A 21,822-nucleotide genomic window follows, 5' to 3' on the forward strand; every position below is an offset into this window, starting at 1 on the left:
TCTATGCCATGATCTACTCAAGTCCCTTTGGCCAGGTAAGCAACTGATCCCACACTTCCCCATTTCCCTGTTGTTGCAGGCCAATTTCTGTATAAATCCAATTCCTTTGGCCACAAATAAAGGGGATCCCTCACTTGCCTAACTTGAGAAATCAGAAATCCCAAGGGAGTGTGGCTTCAGGGTTCGTTATTTCAAGGGCTTGAATACAACCCAGAGGACCAAGTGCTTTTTAGCCTTCTACTCTGCCATCCCCAGCACAGCAGCTTCGCCCTCGGAGCAGCTCTCTTGCTGGTCACAGGACGGCTCTTGAAGTTCCAGAGAGCACATGCAGATATCACAAAGCCCAACAGAAGAACAAGGAAAACTCTTCCCAGAAGTACCCCTACTGCATATCTTATTGGCCAGGATTAGGTCACAATCTGTGCCTAAAATGATCACTGACAGCAAGAATGGAATATAACTATCTTTGAGCTAGAGATAGGACCATCTTCCCCAGGCGTATGGCTATACAGAGGAGGAGAGATAGCAGGACAAAATCAGGGCTCTGTTGGCAAAGAAGAAACAGGGAATTCAGGCTGACTGGGTAACCAATAGTGTCTGCATCAATGATGATGATGATGGACAAAGGATAGAAAATGGTCAGCACCTGAGTTTTTATTCTTGCCACCCAGCATCCTACCCGATGACAGATGAGACTGTCATTCAGGAAAGTGGCCAACACTGGGGTAGAAAGATGGATCAGAGAGGACAAGGGACTCATCACTTCCACAATAGACAACACCCCCATATCCAGAGTGAGCAGAGAAAGATAATTTCCCTGTGAGGAAGGACAGTTAGGTCTCAGTGCTGCCCTGGAGAAAGCTCTCAAGCTAGTCTAGAACCCCAGTGGTCCAGACCCAAGAGAATAAGGCTGATTACCCCTACCGTGGAGCCTCCTACTCCCGCTTACAAGAATATTTATAATCTTATAGTTCATCCAGAGGAAACAGTGTCCCCATATTAACCATAAAAAACAAAACAAAACAAAAGAACACGAATGTACATAGCACAGAACTCTTAGGCTGTGGGACAGAGCCCAGTCAGGTGCCCAAGAGAAATTTCTTGGCTTCTCTCGTACCCTCAGTTGATTCCCAGAAGGCAGCAGTCACCATCCAGAAAAGAATGAGTCATCATACTTTCAAAGTAAATGAGGAGAAGAAAAGATGGGGAATGACTGGAAGAAATGAAAACCTGTTCCTCTTTGCAAACATCCTTCACCTTTCTCCTTTATCCCTTGAGATTTTGTAGCCCCAGCATGCCTTTGAGGTTCACCTGTATACACCTGGGGGCCAGGGAGAAGATGATGAAACAGAGGTGGAAGCCTAACAAAGAGTATGACCAGCTCCTGAGGACAGACTGCAGGTGTCCGACATGTTTGTAGAGCTTGGGGAACCACTCACATCTTCATGTGGAAGCTACCCTGAATCCTGTGTTCTGTGTGGCTGGCAGGGTGACGAGGACGACGTGTCCACGCAGCCTCCCCGTGCCACCTCCAGGCACAGCAATGTGGGGCCAAGACCGCTGTGCTCTGGGCCGAGCCCAGATGCTCACACCAGGCGATGCTGTGACAACGGGTCAGTCTCTGGAGGCCGCTTCCACTGAGCCCTTGCAGCCCCCCGCAGACAGAGAGCAGAATTTGCCATTTTGCCCGATGTCCTTGTGAACTCACCCGTTACCCTCCCCACCTCTGCCCTCGGCCCTCGCCTCACGCTCCCCTCCGGAGACTCTCAACATCCCAACCTCTCTGGAGTGCTCAGGGTAGCTGTTCTGCATTCATCACCTGATTTTGGTTTTCCATCCTCGAGATGGTTCCGAGAGGTGGCCGGGGGCGTGTGGTACAATGATTCTGGCTGTGCAGGTAGGGATGCGCGGCTCAGGGGGGAGGTGCCTTCTGTTCCCCCAGATCACACACCAGATCACCTTGTCCTTCCAGCACTCGAGGGCGCCGCAGGATTTATGGTACCGGGAGAGAGTCAAAATCTCCAAATACTGGTGCCGCAACTGGAAAAGGTTTTGGAGGTGGCTGGCCCTATTTTTAGTAATGAAGAGTCAGAGGCACCGAGGAAGACTTGAGCAGGTAGGGGGAACCCGGGGCTCCGGCTGCTCCCTGCCCTCGAACTGCCTCTGCTTTGGAGCCCTTTTATTTCAGAGTCCATTCTCTTTTACCAGGGGAAAATAATTAAGTGTATGAGCAGTAACTCCTGATTTTGAAGCCCTTCAATTTAAAGCCATGGGGAGGAAATAATTAAATTGAATCCAATTCACAGCATTTAAAACGCCGATATACACCAGGGCCTTCTCCCCCCACCCCACCCCCTGCACCCCCGCCTTCTTTCCAGTGTGTTTATGAACAGAATTAATCATCAACGCGTTCACCTTAGCAACCCACTGAGCTGGAGTCGGAATGAAACATCCTGGGCAGCAAGAATCCACTCAAATATTCAAATAGAGGCTAACAGACTAAAAAATATTCCATCTAAATGCATAGAATATTTCCTGCATGAAGACAGATCACAGATCCCATCGTCCTGTAAGTTCTTGGGGGGGCGCTCGGCCTGGCCACTCGGGAGAATCTAAGTGCATCTCAAGAAGCTGAAGCAGAGTGTATGAAAATGCGCCGGATCTGTACTTGGGGTTTTAAAAATGTTTGTGAGAGGTCAGTGTTTACTGGCCAAATTGAGCGTTTTGACCTTGTTTTCTATTTTTAAATGTCTGAGCCTCTCCCCTGTGTTGATATAAGCATCTGCTGTTGCCTTGGAGAATAAGCACGTCGCTTCTGGATATCTGACCGAGCAGGAAGGAAACCAGTCTGAGGAGTTAATTTTGCTGGCAGGGTTTAACCCGGAGGAAACCTGCTCTTCGGCTGCTTTCTCTGGCATCGCTTCTTTGACTGACAATCATGGGATATCCAACAAGCTTCGGAATCTACTTATAGGCTGTAGAGGCCACACAGGGGTGGAGACGGAGGGAATGGAAATAAAGCTTTTTATACATTATGTCACTGAATTCTTCCACTGGCCCTGGGGAGTACGTGATGTCTGCATTTTACAAATGAGGAAACTGTGACTTAAGAGAAATTAAGTGGTTTGCAAAAGGTTAAAAGGATAAATAGAGGGGCATAACTCAGTTCAAATTCCAGAGCTCTTTCCACCATATGACACTAGCTAATATCCTCATTTATTTTGTTTTTAATTATTGTTTGTTTGTTTATTTATTTATTTATTTAGAGCATGAGCAGGAGAAGGGCAGAGAGAGAGAGAGGAAGATAGAGAATCCTAAGCAGGCTCCAGCACAGAGCCCGACGCAGGACTCAAACTAACAACCCTGGGATCACGACCTGAACTGAAATCAAGAGTAGGTCACTTAATCTACTGAGCCACCCAGGCATCCCAGTTCTCATTTACTGTGAAAGTATGATGATTTGTCCTTTTCTGGAAGGTAACTGGTACCCTCTTGGAATCAACTGAGGGTGTGAGAGAAGTCTCTTGACTCCCCAGTGGGCACAAGATCTCAGCCAAACCTGGTGGCCACTCCGCCCATGGGCACATCACGCAATGGAAGACAGGGCGAGGGCATGGCTCTCACACTCAGCCCTGCAAACATGTTCCCTGGATCTGAGAACCAACTCTAAGCACCCACCCTCGGCGTTAACGCCTGGATTATTTCTCTTTCTGTTCTGCAAAAGTTTTCTGTGCATCTCCTCCTCTGCATCCAAGTGGCCCCACCTCTGGCTGAGAACACCCTGCCTCTGGCTTTCTGCATAGGTCATCTTCCCTGGCTCAAGCTCAGCGGCAGTACCCCTTCTTGGGAAGCATTACCCCTGTATCTTAGCCCTCAGGGCCGGCCCTCTTCTCAGAACAATGCTAGATGTCTTCCTTGTGCCGTCTTATTCCTCACACCCACCTTGACGGTGTCTAAGCAAGATGAAGAAACAGATTCACATCATGATGTGCCTTTACTTCCTGCCTTACAACTGCAACTCCTGTCCACCTCTCCAGCCTCATCTCCTACCAGGCTCCAAACACTCTGGCCTTCTTCTCATCCCTCGAGTACACCAAGTTTGCTCCTGGGTTAGAGACTTTGTACTTGTGTTCCCTCAGCCTAGACCCTTCTATCACCTCACGCCACAGTCTTCCCAAAGCCAGAATATTCCTTGTCGTTCACGTCTCAGCTCAAATTCCCCCTCTAGGCAGACCTTCCTGAACACACTAAGTAGTTTCCTTACCCAAATGCCCACACTTACTCCCTAACATAAGCGCCTGTTCTAATTTCTTGATGGCACCTGCCACCATCTGACATCACCCTGCTCATTGATTTCATTGTGCGCTTATCACCCACACGCCCCACTGGATGTGTGCTTGGGGATCACAACGACCTTGTTTCCCACTGGTTCTTCCGTACCCAGGATGGTGTCTGACTCCATAAGTATTTGCTCAATGGATATGAAAGAAAGAAGGAAAAAGGAGGATAGAAGAAGGACAAGGGGAAGTCATGGCTCCAGTGCTGTTATGTGGTGCTCTATCATCTTCGACGTCCTTTTGTGTGCATCATCTTGTTTGACTCTCATAAGAGTAATTCCCATCTAGGTAAGATAATCCCCATCGACAGACAGAAATGCCCATCGGTAGTACTCCGTACCTTCAAGCACTGTGTTCTAAAATGGAATCGAATGACAAGTGAAAAGAGAGAGCGAGAGTATTACACGATAAGTTGCAGAGGCAAGATCTAAACTCAAGTAGTCTGACTCCAGAGCCCATGCTCTTAACCTGTACACAAAGGCCACAGATTCAGAGAAGTGTCTTATACATGATAAGGGACTCAGAGATTTTGAATCTTTGAGTATCAGATTCCAGACCTTTGCTGCCCTTGCTTTTCCTTCCATAACACACCAAGTACCTAGTTAAGGAACTGGAGGGTAGCAGAGGAAGGGGAGTTTGTGAAGAAGGGAGAGGCCAGGATGTAACTTCCCCCATTTCCACCATGGACTGGATGTCTTCCCTTTGCCCTTCCAAATCCACTCTCCATCTTTCTCCACCCTGCTGTGTCCTGGGAGACTGATCTGCAAGGATGACACAAAAGAGCACCCTTGCCCTCTTGCTTCCTGCTGAGTTCAGCCATCAGAGAACATTGGGAAAAAAGTGCCAACTTGTGGCGGAGGGAGGAGAAAAGTTATCTAATCCCTTCTTCTTGGGGAGGGCAACAGTCACATCTCGTGTAGGGCAGCCCTCTCCTCAAGGCTCCCGTTTCTTCAGTCTGGGGGCAATAAGAGCATCCCTCTGTGACTAGCCTCAGGCCCCTGTACTTTCTGCTATCTCTGGCGGTTTCCCCACACCCTCCCCTGCCTTCAAAACCTATGTCTGTACTCAAGTCTCTCCTCAAGTGATCCCCGTGTGTGCCTTCCATTTGTGTCCCATTAGAACTTGACTTACCTACTGCACTCAAAGTCTCCCAGTGAGAGACTTTATCTGGCAAGTCTTCTGTTCTATGGACGCAGAGCAAGTGAATGGCCCATACGTGTTCCCTGATAGACAGTTCTATTTGGTGCACAGGCAGGTTCTTCACTTCCATTTCTTTGTTTGCTAGAGGGAATACAGCTCTTGGGACTTTTCCTTCTGACCCAGGTGATTTCTCCATTAGGAGGCCAGTCTTTCATGAACTCCCACTTTTGAGGATCAAGTAATTGGCCCTTTGCCTTCAACAAATTTAATTTTCAACAGATGTTTTTGTTACTCCTGTAACTGTTATGGGGACTATATACAGTCTTATGTCTATCTGAAACTATAACAATTTAATCATTGTTTCCTGATTCTCTCTTCCAACAGGGGCCACAATAGCTATCTTATTCACTCCTGAATCTCTAGAGCCTTGAATGTCCAGAACTTGGTACATGGTAGCTTCAAAAAATAACTGTTCATGAACTGAGAGACTTAAGTGTGTTTTGGTGATTAAGGAATGGGGGAAGGTCCCTGTGGTACCAAGAGTCCATTTCTTTAGGCTACGGAAAGAGTCATGTAATTTCTACCACCTCGGGAAAACATAGTGAATACGCATTTAGTGGGTGGGCCAATGAAGAGGTATATAGGCATTTCCCAAGGCTTTCATTCATACTAGGCAAGCCAATGCTGTTCTAAGTACCAGCCATACTTCTGAATGAGGAAATACAATTTAGGAATGGGGAAAACAATCGAAAGAGGGTTCTGAGCCCCAGATCTTAGTCTGTTACCCCAGCATGTACAGACCACAGGGTAAGCTGTTGCTCGAAGTGACTTAAGAACAAGGGTTGAAAATGTCCTAAACTTAGATTGTGGTGATGTACAATTCTGTGAATATGCTGACAATCATGGCATGGTACACTTTCCATGGATGAATTGTATGGTAAGTGAATTACATTTCAATAAAGATATTTTTTTTTAAATTTTTTACATTTATTTTTTGAGAGACACAGAGAGACAGAGCACAAGTTGGGGAGTGGCAGAGAGAGAAGGAGACACAGAATCCGAAGCAGGCTCCAGGCTCCGAGCTGTCAGCACAGAGCCCGATGCAGGGCTCGAACCCACAAACTGTGAGATCATGACCCGAGCCGAAGTCAGACGCCCAACCGACTGAACCACCCAGGTGCCCCAATAAAGATATTTTTTTAAAAAAGAACAAAAGGAGCCCAATCAACCTGGTTATTGAACTATGTTTCAGTGTGGCACATGTATTCTTAACAAGGGGAAGCAATTCACTCTAAGACTATACATTGGAATCAGAAGATACAGGTAATTTATTATCAAAAAGGATAAACATATTTTTAAAAAGTAAGCAAGAGGCAATCAGAGTGGTTACAGCCTCAAACATTAATTTTTACAAATGAGTCAAGCGACTTGCTCAAGGTTGCACAGCTAGCTAGGAGCAAATCTGGTCTGAACCCACCGGTCCCTGGCCACCAGGGCATTGTCCTTCCTTCTACACCAGTGGTAACGCACAGTGGTGAAAGTTGGGGAAAAATGTATTTCTGAATTCAAAAAAGAGAGGATAAATAAATTCCAGAAACTATAGATCATTAAATATGACATCAATCTGAATCCAATTCTAAAATGGATTTTAAAATATGTGGTGTGTGAGCCTTTAGAAAAGCAAGGATTATTACATGACGTCAGCATGGATTATTAGGAAGGAGACTCATAAAACTGTTCTACCTGCTTTATGAAAAAGGTTCCAGTAGATTGGGGGACGATATAAATGTTTATTTTACTTAACTGAAACACTTGATACATTCTTTCATGTTTTTTTCTGCAAACAAGATGCAAACGTGACCCAAATAATGGTGAAGTTTGGAATAAGCACGCAGACATGGTAAGCTGTCCATGTGAAAACTGTACACTGGCGTTAACTGAAACATTCGTATAATCTTGGGCTGCATTAATAGCAATAGGGATCAGTGCATTTTGTGCACATCTGGCATTTAAGACAGACATTGACACGATGGGATATCTTTGCAAGAAGGTGGCCAGTGGGGGTGGTGGGGTTTGTCTCTGAACAACATGCCATGGCTCACATGACGACTGGTTGGAAGAATGAGTGCCCCTTCTCCGGGAGAAGAGACTTGGGAAATTACGGTAACTGTCCTCAAACACTTCAGAGTTGCTATGCAGAGATGGGTCGCACCTAGTCCACGAGGCTTCAGAGAGAGAACTAGGTAGGGAGTGGTCTGATGGAGAAGGAGGTCTGGGTGGAATGCAGGAAATCAAAGCCACATTGACTGGCATAACTGGTATCACTCTGTAATCCTGGCCTCAAGCCTAAGTCCTAAAAAATGTATCCCTAGATCGAGAGGTAGCTGAAGGCTAATTATTCAAATGATATGGTCTTGGATCTGTGCAAATTACTTTTACAGACATTATTTTCTATTATGTTCTCAGGTTACACAGGGGATAATCCATACAAAAATAAACTTGTGCATTTATTGGAAAAATATGATTGCAGATATGTCCCACATATAGCTTCTTGTTCCCTAGGTAATTTCCTTTTGACCTAATTACAAGATAAACCTTACTTCCCTTCAATGACTGAAGACCTCTCGAACCTGATTGTCTTCCCACATGGCCTGTCTTGCTGAAAGGTGGCAACACCCACCTGCCGTGCACTCTAGACTGTCTCCGTATCTTTGTCACTGAGTTCTCCCAGTTCATGGCTGTAACACGGCCACCCAGCTTCTCCTGGGGCTACTATCTTGGTTTCAGTAGAGTAAATGATATCTAAGACAGGCAAAAAGGTCATCTCTTCACTAAGATCTTCTCACAATTGCCTCAAAAATGCCTCCTCAGTGAACACTAGGTTGGCTACCCTACTCCAGATTCGCAGCCTGTCTGCCACCCGCACGCCTCCCTGTACCGTTTACCCTGCTCTACCTTTTCTCTTTTTTCCATATAACTTACCACCTTCCAACACACTATGTAATTTATTTACTTACACTTATTACTATTGACTTCTTTTTAAGTCTCATTTTAAAAGTCATTTAGCCTTGTCATTTTATTATGAGCTATTTCAATCATACAGAAAATGAAGAGCCTATTATAATAACCATATGTGTAACCACAACCCAGTTTTGTTAAATCTTAACGTTTTGTTACTTTTACTTCACATATGTAATTTAAAAAGATATTTAAACCATTAGAGAGGCACCTGGCTGGCTCAGTTGGTACAGCCTATGACTCTTCATCTCCAAGGTGTAAGTTAGAGCCCCACGTTGGGTGTAGAGATTACTTAAAATCTTTAAAATCAAAACAAAACAGGGGTGCCTGGGTGGCTCAGTCGGTTAAGTGTCCAACTTCAGCTCAGGGCATGATCTCGCGGTTGATGAGTTCGAGCCCCATATCAGGCTCTGCACTGGTGGTACAGAACCTGCTTGGGATTCTCTCCCTTCCTCCCTCTCTGCCCTTCCACACTTGTGCTCTCTTTCTCAAAATAAATAAATAAGCTTAAAAGAAATCAAAACAAAACAAAACATTAGAGAAGTAGATGATGCATCCCTCATAGTCCTCTCTTCCTTCCTTCTGGAGGCAACCACTTCCTAAACATAGTGGATCTCCTTCCTCTGCATACTTTTAGTTTACTGGCTATGACGTATCCAGAAATAATACTGGGCTACACATATTTAACATTATAAAATAGATATCATGCTGCACAAATTATTTGACAGCTTACAACTGTTTGTTTCTGATACTTGTTCATACTCATCCATGGAGCTCTAGTACATCACATTTCTGTTTCCTCCTGTCTGAAGGTAAGCTTCATGAGCTCAGGAATATTTTTCTAATTCTTTTCAATGCTATATTCCAAGCACCTAGAACAGTGCCTGGTACAAAGTACACACTAAAAAAATATTCATGTGTATTTGTGGGTGAATGAATGGACAGTGCAAGTAACACATTAGGGAAAATGGTGAGGAGTATGACCTGGCTAAAGAGGTAGGATATGATTTAAAAAAAAAAAAAAAAAAAAGTACTTACATGAGAGGACTCTCGTCTAACTACAAATGAATTGAAACAAAATGAATTGAAATGAATATGCAAAAATCCAGGAAAAAATTCCAAAGTAAGAAGAAAAAGGAGGAAGAGGAGGAAGGGCAGGAGAAGAAGAGAAGGAGGAAGAAGGAGTAGAGGGGAAGGAGGAGGAAGGTGGAGAAGAAATCAAGGGAATTCCATATGCCAGAAATAAAGAAGGAACCCAGAGATGGAGAATTAAAGAGCTCTGGTGCTGCTGTAGCCCTGGGGGTGTCAGACAAGTATACTGGCTCTAGGCCCTGAGGTTTAAGGCTTTAATGCATATGAAGGAAGAGGAAACGTGGTCTGGACCCACCCAAGTATGGGGGTCAGGGGAGGATTGAACAGAAACCCCTGCATAAAACAGAGCCTCAAAGGGCTACCCTGACTGTGAAAGAGAAACTAACACCACCCTCTACTCCACAAGCCAGGGAAGAAAAAAGGAAATTTTCTGCCTGTCTGAGACAGTACATGGGTAGAAAAGAATGGTTCTCAAGGGAAGAAACCCCAACTTTGTGCTTCATGAATAGATGCAGTCAAACAAAATTACCCCCATTGTGCAAGAACCCCAAGCAAAGAGATTAACGTAAAATCTGGTCCTAGGCTACTGGAGTCCACAAGACGCTAGCAGAAGCTAACACACGACCATTCTGAAGGAAGTGTCTACAACCTGGTATGTGTGGGACTCCCAGAGAAAAACATCCCTCCTGCAGACAAGCTCACCCCACAAAATTATAAACTAGAGGCTAAAACAAGCTAGTAACACGAAAGATGATAACAGCATGATGAAACAGACGAGTTTGGAAAAGAACCAAATAGAACTTTTCAAAACGAAAGAGTTCAGTCACTTAAATTCTCATCTAAGGGAAGTGGCAAGAGACAAGTCATCTGAAACCAGGTAACGGATTTTGTATAACACCCAAGGAAGTCTGGACTTTATCCAGGAGTTGCTGAGGAGCCTGTAGCAGGGTTTAAGCAAGGCAGTGATATTGTTACACATATGGTTTAGAAAGAAGACACCGGAGACCTTGTAGTAGAAGGGAGGCCAGAGAATTAAAATCAGGAAGACCAAATAAAAAGCCATATCAGTGAGGTGTCATTCAATTACAAATGACAGGACCGACAACTCAAATTGCACTTAGAAATAATAATATATTATTGGCTCCCTCAGACAAGAAATTTCGGGTTCCTTAAATCAGGAAGTGAAGGCGTGATCAACACGTTCAGTGATGCAATCAGAAAGATATCTGATGTAAATGGTCCTGCTGTGTGATCATCTTCCTGGTCCCGTCTGTGAACTGTGGCTCTTTTGAACAAGGCATTCTTTACCGCTGTGTCCCAGGCATGTGGACCTTCACATCACGCCGTTGATGTGTGTGTGATTCATCTCGCTGTTTGTTTCCTTCTGCGTGGTTACGCTTCAGGCTCCCTCTGTTTGTGGCCTGCACTGGGTACACGTAGAGACATCCAAGGCCACAAGAGTTCCAGAGCTGCTTTCTTGTTGTTGGTTCTTTCACGTGGGTTTTTAAATACCTTTTTTGTTCTTCTGCTTACCTCGCAACAAAATGTCCATTTTTACAGTTGATCTAGACGTTCTGAAGTTCTCCTCTCCCTGTCTTCAGTGACCTGGTGAGACCCTGGCTCATCCCCAGCCTCTCCAGTCTTCTCTCATTCCTCCACGGGGTGCTGGTCCAAGCTGGACTTGACTCTCTTCTCTCAGTGATTCCTCTCAAATGATGCCCAAATCTGGCAGCAACCACCATCATGTCGGTGCAGATGAACCCCAAATCTGTATGTTCTGATCTCTTCCTAAACCTCAGACCTGCAGTCCTACTGGAATGTCCGGCCCGTATTTCAAACTCATTGTGTCCTAAACTTATCACGTCACAGGTATCCGTTTCGTTAACCAGCTCTTCTTCCTCTTACCGGTGTCTCCCATGTCTGCCCTTTTGTGGGTGCGCGTGGAAACGTCATTCCCAGGCCACCTGGGATCCGACTCGAGCTGCCATCTCTGACTCCTCCCTCCCCTTAAGTTCCACATTCACACTGTCACCAAGTCCTGACCAGCCTAGGATGTGACCTGCCTTTTCGTGGTTTTACTGCAGTTGTGAATTGGCTTTTGACCATCCCAAACCAGGGAGGGGAGAGACCGTGCAGACAGACAGAGATTTGACCTGAACAGTGACTTAGGAGGACAGACTAACTGGTCTTTGGGAGCCCAAACAGTGACCGAAAGAACAGCAGCCTAATGAGACTGGATAAATGCACTCAATTGGATTGAAGATACACAAATATCATAAATGCTTTGCTGGAGGGAGACCTGAGGGCTCAGAGTCAAGGAAAGCACTTGTAGTTATAAAATAAAACTCTGTGGGGTTTGTGAGCAGATGATGGGACCTCTAATAAATGGCTATGACAGGGGCGCCTGGGTGGCTCAGTCGGTTAAGCGTCTGACTTCAGCTCAGGTCACGATCTCGCGGTCTGTGAGTTCGAGCCCCGCGTCGGGCTCTGGGCTGATGGCTCAGAGCCTGGAGCCTGCTTCCCATTCTGTGTCTCCTTCTCTCTCTGCCCCTCCCCCGTTCATGCTCTGTCTCTCTCTGTCTCAAAAATAAATAAACGTTAAAAAAAAATTTTTTTTTAAATAAATAAAAGGGGCGCCTGGGTGGCGCAGTCGGTTAAGCGTCCGACTTCAGCCAGGTCACGATCTCGCGGTCCGTGAGTTCGAGCCCCGCGTCAGGCTCTGGGCTGACAGCTCGGAGCCTGGAGCCTCTTTCCGATTCTGTGTCTCCTTCTCTCTCTGCCCCTCCCCCGTTCATGCTCTGTCTCTCTCTGTCCCAAAAATAAATAAAAAAACGTTGAAAAAAAAATTAAAAAAAATAAAAAATAAAAAAAAATAAAATAAAAATAAATAAATAGCTATGACAGACAGCAACTCCGGGGGCCTTGTGGGTTTCCAGAGACAGGGGAAGGACCTCAGAAAGGCCAGGCACATGTCAATGACAGACGGAGAGCAGAAGGCCTTTCCAGATCTGCCGCCATCCTGAGCAAGGTGTACATATGGAGCAGAGCTGACAAGTCATAGGTAACAGCTGTCAGACTGTTGTTGTTTTGTGTTCATGAAACAGGTTAATGAGAGTCTGTGATGAGATTCCCCATCCTGTTCCAGATCTTCCCAGAAGGGCTAGGAGACAGAGTGGGGAATATGGAACAGAGCCCATGTTCTCCTGTGTTCATGTGTCTGTGGCTTTTCTCCTCTACACGATGGTCAGGTCCACGGCAGAGCTGTGTGAGTGCCTGTGAGGCCAACCGCTTTGCGGAGTACCAGCCTTCTTACTTCCTTCACCCCCCAGGTCCCTGCTTTCGCGGTGCGCCTACCAGGCGGGATTGAAAGACTGTCTCCATTTATTAGTCCGCTCGTAGGGGAAACATGATAAGAGGGAAAACACAGTCGACACTTGATTCGGACCAGGCCGGGCACACCACTGCTGTGTGCTCAGAAGTGACAGGACCAGCTGAAGAAACACATACTGAGGGGGAAATCCCAGCCCCAGAATGCCAGGTCCTGCCCTCCAGGGTAAAACCTCTCTGAGAATAGAACAGAAAAGAAAAGAAACCCAAGTTTTGCTGACTTGTGCACATTCCAAAATATTCAAGAGATAGAAAAAGAAAGAAAAGTAACATCTGTCAACTTAAAAATAACTGCGATGGGAGCAAACAGAATCATCTTTTTCCTAATGTCCAAGAAAAGTTTTCAAACCTACTGAATGCATGATTGACTAAATCACTGAGGAGTGAATGCATTTTTGTCTTCTGCACACTCCACCCTTGATAACCAAACACAAAGTATCTAAAGAGACTTTTAATCTACATCAGGAATGTAGTCTTTAGCAATGTCCTGTCCCTGATAATTGGAAGGAGCTCACTACACATTTGTTGGAAGGAAGGAGGGAGGAGGGAAGGAAGGAAGGGTATATTATTACAGTGATGTGCAGATTTCTACCATCATCAGTGAGTGGCCTGATGAGAAAGCATGGGCTTTAAAGTCAGACAGACCCGGGTTCAAGTCCCACTTTGGCCAATCACCGGCCATGTGGGCTCCACCCTCTTCCTCTGGAGCATATTCCTATCCTAGAGGTGGTAAAGGATGAGGTCATGAGCACGAGCTCTGATGCCAGGCCCCTTGGGTCAGGTTAGAATACCAGTTCTGCCACTGACCAGATTATGACGGGGGCAAGTTAATTGCCTGTCTGTGCCTTAGTTTCCCCAGTCACAAACTGGGGTCTGATATTACTCCCTCCTTTGTGAGGTTTTGAATAATTAAATGAAATAGTGTGTGCAAAGCACATAAAATAGAACTGGTACTCCATTACTCATTAAACATTAGCATTGTTATTATATCCTCAAGAAGGTAAGCCTTTGGAAAGTAGGGGCTCTGTGGGTTTCACTTATAACTGTGTCCTCAGTGGAACCTCACACATGGTTTGCGCCCATTCACCTTTTGGAGTAAAGAACAACACACCCTCTCAGGGTTGTTATGGGGTGTTATGTTGTCTGAACCTGTAAAACTCCTAACACTGAGTAGCCACTCCATAAAAATTGATTACAACCTCTCTTCCCTGATCTCACAGGGCAATCCATGGGTCCCTACTTTCTAAGAGTTCTCTCTCCTTTGGGAAAGCCATACATCTTTCTCCTTAGGTACATGACTGGGTAGCATTTTCACTGTTATACACTGAGCAGGGTCCTCTTTAGACTGAGGGAAACTAGTTATTTGGTTTTCATTGGCTGCAGGGATTATCTGTTCCAGTACTCATAAGTGAAGCACTTCTCTGATGGGGCTTCTACCAGAGCTGCCCTGGGAACAGCACTGCCCATGTGGGGCTCTGGACAGCATGGGAAAGGAAGGGGTACCATGCTGATTTCATCACCAAGTTGTCAATCATGCATGAATACTAAACAGGCGCTTCAGAATTGCTGCTTCATCAGAGATCCAAATATGACTTCTCCTTGGCTTTGTGGACATAAACGTTACATTCTCTGCCACAGAGGCCAAAAAACAAAAGTCCTTTCATCCAACAATTCCCTTCCATAAATGCAAACAAACCAAAGCAAAAACCACTTCCTGTCTGTCTTCAGCCTGGGATGCTATAACGAAACATCATAGGGTGGGCGGCTTATACAACAAACATTTATCACTCACAGTTCTGGAGAATGGTAAGTCTAAGATCGAGGTGCTGGCAGATTTGGTGTCTGGTGGGAACCACTTCCTGGTTTGTTGGCAATGCCTTCTTTCCGTGTTCTTTACAAAATGAGAAAGAGCAAGAAAGGTCTCATCTCTCTTTCTTAGAAGGACACGAATCCTACCGTGGGGACTCTACCCTCATGACCTCATCTAAACCTAATTACCCTCTAAAGGCCCCAACTCCAAATACCATTGCATTGGGAAATAGGGCTTCAACATATGAATTTGGGGGAAACACAAACATTGAGTCTATAACTGTCATCCCCTTTCTGAATCTTCAACAGAAATTATCTTATGGCCCCAAGAGCATTAGAATATTAAAATCTTAATATGGAAGAAACTCAACTGTCAGAGGATTCAGGAGACGTTGAGGGTGCTGGAATAAGGTCAGGATGACTTTGGACTGGGGCTCAGGAGTCTCTGAACCCTGCCATTGACGAGCTATCTCTCCTGTGAGGTCTCTACGGGCAATCGACCCAGTGCTGGCACCCTCAGACAGTACTGGTAGATGCCAACCTAGGGACTTGTCTTGTGGAAACAAGAATTAGAAGGGATTAGAGGAAACCATAGCGTTAGAGAAATGGCGAGAGCTTCTCTCAGGAAGAGTCATCCCAGAACTCTCTCCATCCAGCTTCATGGAGAGAAGAAACAGAAGGGCTCTTCTCACTGCATCTAGCCTTGAACACCCACCAACAGTAGCTGGTAAATGTCCCTACCCTTCCTTGAGCACCACTTATCCTTGGTCATGGAGAGGAATGAAATGCTATGGCCTAACCCTGGGGAGGACTGAGAAAGAGGCCATGGTTTAGAAACCTCCCAGGCATGCCTACGCCTGGATGATAAAGAACAAAGAGTTTAGAGCCATAGAGACCTTGATGCATTCTGGGTCTTCCACTCCCTGTGTGCCCTTGTAAAAATCACTTTACTTCTTTAAGCCTGAGGTTCTGCATCTACAAAATAGATAACTCCTATCACATAGAGTTGTTATGAAAAGCAAATGAGATAACATTTGTAAAGCTCTCTGGCAGACTGTCTGGAGCAGGGTTGAGGGCTAAAGACATGGTAGCTATTGTTATCGTTATATAAAATCCAGGGGTCACTTCTGCAGCATCCCTGACAAATTAATATCTAATTTCTGTTTGAATATCTCTGGAGACAAGGTGCTCATTGCCTCACAAGAAAACCTATTCTATTACAGGGTAGCTGCAGAAAATTGTTTTTGGTTATTTGAGACACGTATCTTGCGCTCCCGTCTCTTTCCCTCAAGTACACTGTCTTCCATATGACAGTCTTTTACGTACTTGAATGCAGCTGCCATGCTCCCCTAAGTTTTCTCCAGCATCAATAGCCCTTAGTATTCTTAGTCATTTTATGTGAATTAGTTTCTCTGCTTTTCACCATCCTGAATGCTGCCCATCATCCCAAAGAGATAATACAAAACTCTCTAATCATTGGTTTTCATTTTGTTGTCACATAAAAGTGTCTCTCTAAGACATCCATACTGATATTCCATCACAAATACTGACTAATCATGGGAAGAAAGTCATGCTGTTCACAGCAAAGTGAGTTATTAATAAAACTGCCCAGACCTGTTAATTCGCCCATCCAACTAACGTTCAGTGATCATCTTGTATAGTGTCAGGCACCTGGTTAGATATTTGAGACACACAGATGAACAAGAAAGACACTGGCTTGGCCCCCAGAGATCCCACAGTTCAGCATGAGAGACCAAGGGCCAGTACACAGGCAATTATACTAACCCCGAGATTGAACGTGCTGGGAAGGCAGACTATGAGCCCTGTGAGGGCAGGGACCTATCTCTCACTCATTCTACATTCTCGATACTCCATACAATGCTATTCTCATACTGCAATGGACTGAATGTTTATGTCCCCCAAATTCACACATTGAAAGCTAATCCCCAATGTGATGGCATTTGGAGATGGGGGCTCTACGGAAAATGATTAGGTCATGAGACAGGGACCTCATGCATAGGATTAGTATCCTCATAAAAGGGACCTCAGAGAGCTCCTTTGCCCTTTCCCCCATATGAGGACACAATAAGAACTGTCTATGAACCAGGAAGCAGGTTCTCACCAGGCACCAAATTTGCAAGCACCTTTATCTTGGACTTCCCAGTCTCCAGAAATGTGTGAAATAAATGTTTGTTGTTTAAGCCATTCAGTTTATTGTGTTTTGTTATAGCATCTGAAACAAAGACACATATCATGCATTTCCCCCCTAGCTGCCAGAGTCATATTTTTAAAAATATAAATCATATCATGTCATTTCCCTGCTTAGAAATCCCCAGTGGCTTAGATTTCCAGGCATATTATCAAGCGAAAAAGGCAAGGTGCAGAATGATACCTAGAGTAACATGTCATGTATGCAACAGCAAACAAAGCAATGTATTTTCTATGGTGATAGATAGACAGATAGATAGAGATAGATCAGATACATAATTTTGAAAAAGAAAAATCTCCAGTGGCTTTCTAATGCACTCGGAAAAATCAAGCATCTTACACTCACCTATGAGGCCCCAAATATCTTCCTCCACCAGCTCAGCCTTTCCTATACCTCTCTCTCCCTCACTAAGCTCCAACTACAGGAACTGGCATTTTCCTCCAACATGCAACATTCATTCCTGATATAGGGCCTTTACATGAACTATTCCCCTGTATGGAATTCTCTTCTCGCTGATCTTCATAGGATTTACTCTTCTTATTCAGATTCAGATCTCAGCACACAGGTTACCTCCTCTAGGAAGACTTCCCTACCATCCAAAGTAAAATAGCTGCCATGTTATAATTATTTACCTTATTTTAAATTCTCTGTTTAGCACTTTTCTACATCTCAAATATCTCCTGAATGTAGGATCCTCGTCTGCCTTGTTTACCAAGGATCAGAACATTGCTTGGCACATAACTGGTGTTCAAGAAATAAGTGCTAAATGATTTAATAAACTGTTGTTGGCCCAATACCTAGCAGAGAGCCTGGTGCCTGGGAGGGGCTCTTTAGACACTCTCTGAGAGAGTGAGTGAGTTGGGATGGAAGAGAGAGCAGCAAAAGTTCACCCAGTCGCTGGAAGGTGGAGACAAGACTTCCCTCAGAGCATGGTTTTGTTGTGTGTTCATCTGCCACCATTCGACTGTCACTCATTTCATTCTCACACGTGTGGGAGTAAATTTATTATGGACCTTATTAAGGTCTTCTAACCTGCTCTGGTGTCATGGCCATGCCGATGGGAGCCAGATAATCAAAGGAGTAACCTCAAGGTTACATCAGCTATAGGTCAGGGCTCCCTCCATGGCCCAGAGATACCAATGGTTGCCTAGCTACTGCTTCATGTGGGCTGGCGCACTCTGCTGAGACCTCACCCCACCTGTCTGCATAGTCTCCCTCCAGCTACCCCACTGCCCACAGCTAGGACAACCCCCACCACACGCCCAGTCACCAGCACTTCCTCCACCACTGGGATACCCTAAAACTCAAAACTTTGGGGAAAGAGACACCTTTTTTCTTTTTTTCCCCTCTAAAAGTAATAGTTAATTATTACCATGACAATGTTCCTGTTTGAACAATAAATTGTCATGAAAGAATCAACCTTTCATCAATTCATAGAGGAAATCTTTGGACAAACATGAAAGACAAAAATTTAACTATTTAAAAATGGAAATATCTATTCTCTATCATTGAACAATTAAGGCCTGATGTTTTGGAATACTGAAAACTATGAGTGCATTTTTAAAAGGTGATAATTTTCTATGTCACTGCTCTGAATATTCATTGAATGTCAGAAATATGCAACACATGATAAAAAAAAAAGATGTTTTAATTGCACGTATATTCCAGTACAACCTGCTTCTCTTTACTAACAAGAACCTGTTAACTTATTGATCGTTACACTTTCAGCATGTGTTTCCATATGGCTTAGCAGCAACCTCCCATGACCACGGTGAACAGCATGGAGGGTTTCATTCTGCTAAATCAACCCACCAACCGTCAAGTCTGCAAATGACCCTCCACGCCCATCCTTACAGCTCATTTTGGTCCACTGTCCTCCCTACCCCACACCCCAACCACTCTGCTCTTCATTTGCTATCTCCAGTGCACCCTGCTTTCTCTCCTCTCCAAGACTTTGGCTTTGCGGCCACCTTCTGACTAGAACATTCGTCCCTTCCTTCCTTGCCTTGCTAAACTCTACACACCCTTCAGGTTTCAGCTTAGATAAACTCCTCCAGGGAGGCCACACGCTCACCCCTCTGCTGTTACTCCCATAGTACCATTCCCCTCTTGTGTCAAATCTCTTTACATACTAACTGAATGTTTGTCCTCATGTTTAGTCTATAAGCCCTGGGAGGACAGGGACAGTGCAGGTTTATATGTCACTGTCTTCCTGGCACATAATGGATGTTCAATAAATAACTGTCCAATGAATTAGGATATTAAGAACTGAGTGAATGAATTAATGAGTGAATGAATGAATGAATGAATGAGTGAATGACCTGGAGCATTAGGATACAGATTAGAACTTTCTGCGGCCCATTTACAGAAGGAACTGGTACTTTCATTGTATTTCATCTCGAGTCAAACTTAATTTTTGCTAATATAAGTAACTACTTTCCCATGACAAATGGAAGCAATAGAATTTATCACCTTTGGAAACAGTCCAGTGGAATTGGTCAGAGTATGAACCTGTCCATGTATGGCAGACCGAAAGCTAGGACGGTCATTTTCATAAGTTATGATGAGATCCTAGAAGATTCCTCTCACATTTGAGAAGTTTGATGGGAGAGGATAAAAAGCACTGGTGGAACCGGTGATTGGTAATTTGATGGCACAGTCAAGGAAAGATGCTCATTGATAAGGAAGTCCTGATCATGCTTATAAAGTAGCCTTTCTCACTGCTCTTTGACCACAGATGCCTTTTTGGGCAGGCTGAAGAGTGACGTGGTTGAGAACATGAGTTTAGGTCTGGGCTCAATCCTGGATTTTCCATTTCTAGTCATGTGACTGGTTCCCGTGGTCAGAGCTCAGTTCCATTTCCTCATCAGTGAATGGGACTAGAGCCTTCCCAGTATGCCTGTCTGTATATTACTGAGGCCAGAAAAGCCAAAACCTGCACCTGCATGTCCATGGTTTCCTTCTAGCAAGGATTTCTATTGTAATTTAGGTTCTACCAATCTGACGCGTTTGGTTACATGGTCAGTTCTGTCTTGTTTTCCGGGAGGCATTCCTGAAGGACTAGCTTAGAGCCTGCTTCTCTAACCCTCTCAATGATTCTTTAAGCGCCTAATTCCCTGTTTTAAATCTGTTCCTACTTAGAATAGTGAGGGCGGTTTATGTAACCTGCAAGTAAAGCTTAACTGATACCCCAACCACGCAAATTTCTGTGAAAACTACATTAGATAATGTGATTAACATTCATGTTACGGGGCTTAGCAAATAATAAGCATTTAGCTAAAGATACCAATGTGTTTCCACTGGACATTGCCTGGATAGTTTTTTTCTCCAGAACACTTGAGCTTTTAGCTATGGTGAGAAAGAGACCTGTCTTTTTTTCTGACCCAACAGGGTCAAAAAGATTGGTTGCAGAGATGGTGTCCTTTTGGGGAAAGGAGAAGGTAGACAAGGGTACTTGTTTTAAATGGTTTTGATCTGTGCTCAGACACTGAGCATGAGAATTTTCAAATTATAATAGCGTTGTGTGCGAGGTAATTGTTGCAATAAGAATGGCAACTCCATTGATGGGGGCATAACTCATGACCAGTTGTTAAGACTCCAGATGGAGAAGATTTTCCACTATGTTCCCTAGTATCATGCAAGAACATGGCCTTGTCAAACAACAGACAGTGAACAAACATTTTAAGCATGGCAGGTCTGGCCATCAAGGATAGGGCCAAATAGGAAGCTGGGTGGCCTCAGCCTGGATGGCTGCCTGTCAGGGCCCCTCCTGTTGTTCTGATTCTGGGCACCTGCTTCCTCAACTCTTCCAAAGCAACTGGGGGGCTCTGCCTGTGGACTCCTTGGCCTGTACCTTGGCTCACAGATGGTATCCCTCTGCCTTCATCTAATTCCAACTTTTTTGACTTAGCCTGACATGGCCTGACTCTGAATGCATGGCCTCTATCCCCTCAGGTCTACCTAGTAATGGCATACAAGCAAGGCTCAGGAGACCCAAGCCCCTGTGCCCCCTGGCCCAGGCACATCTGTGACTGAGGTAGGCAGAAACAAATGGTGTCCTCATTGCCATTTCGCCTGCAGCACTGATGGCAGCTGCAGACGGATGGGCCTGGTAGGGAAAGCTACTTCCCGATTGAGGTTGAATTTTTCCCCAGGTGGCATGGGACTTAATTCTGTGAGGTCCTGTCTTATTTTCTATGCTTCCAAACTTAACTATGTCAGGTCAGTTTTTTAAAAGTGACCTCAAATTTCCAGTCAGAACAAAGTCATTATGGCAGCTGTTTAAATATACCTACTGTTGGGGCGCCTGGGTGGCTCAGTCGGTTAAGCGGCCGACTTCAACTCAGGTCACGATCTCGCGGTCCGTGAGTTTGAGCCCCGCGTCGGGCTCTGGGCTGATGGCTCAGAGCCTGGAGCCTGCTTCCCATTCTGTGTCTCCCTCTCTCTCTGCCCCTCCCCCGTTCATGCTCTGTCTCTCTCTGTCTCAAAAATAAATAATAAAAACATTAAAAAATATATATATACCTACTGTTTAAATATTACTGTTTAAACATACCTAAATCTTCTCATAAAACAAAACAAAGCAGATAGGTAGACTAGAATAGCAAGATTTAAAAATAAAAAGGATAGCATCTTGAACAAAATGAGACGACAAGGCGTTCCCTGAAACCCCGGAGCATAAAGTGGTTAATGCCAAACCACAACCCACGACAGAACCCCCTCAGGACATGTGTGGAACCAGCACTCATGGAGGCGGTGGACAGGACAGAAAAGAGAGTTCTGATGGTCTCAAGAGACTTGAAACACTGGAATTGCATCAAATGCTCATTC

The 21,822-nt window shown here is 44.8% G+C and overlaps 1 protein-coding gene across 6 annotated transcripts in view; it reads right to left on the reverse strand.

The window, feature by feature from the left end:
- POU2AF2 (POU class 2 homeobox associating factor 2) overlaps positions 1–21,822 on the reverse strand; it is a 487,862-nt gene that overhangs the window by 328,103 nt on the left and 137,937 nt on the right. The window contains exon 1 of one of the 6 annotated variants that reach the window (XM_053900523.1): positions 14,767–14,865. The exons of the other annotated variants lie outside the window; for them this stretch is intronic. The gene's annotated coding sequence lies outside the window, so the exon portion shown is untranslated. Of the gene's footprint in view, positions 1–14,766; positions 14,866–21,822 lie in introns of those variants that run through there. 6 annotated transcript variants of the gene reach the window in all.

Source organism: Panthera pardus, unplaced genomic scaffold (assembly GCF_024362965.1).
Source record: "Panthera pardus isolate Hobbes unplaced genomic scaffold, ASM2436296v1 HiC_scaffold_12, whole genome shotgun sequence".
NCBI classification, from domain to species: Eukaryota; Metazoa; Chordata; class Mammalia; order Carnivora; family Felidae; genus Panthera; species Panthera pardus.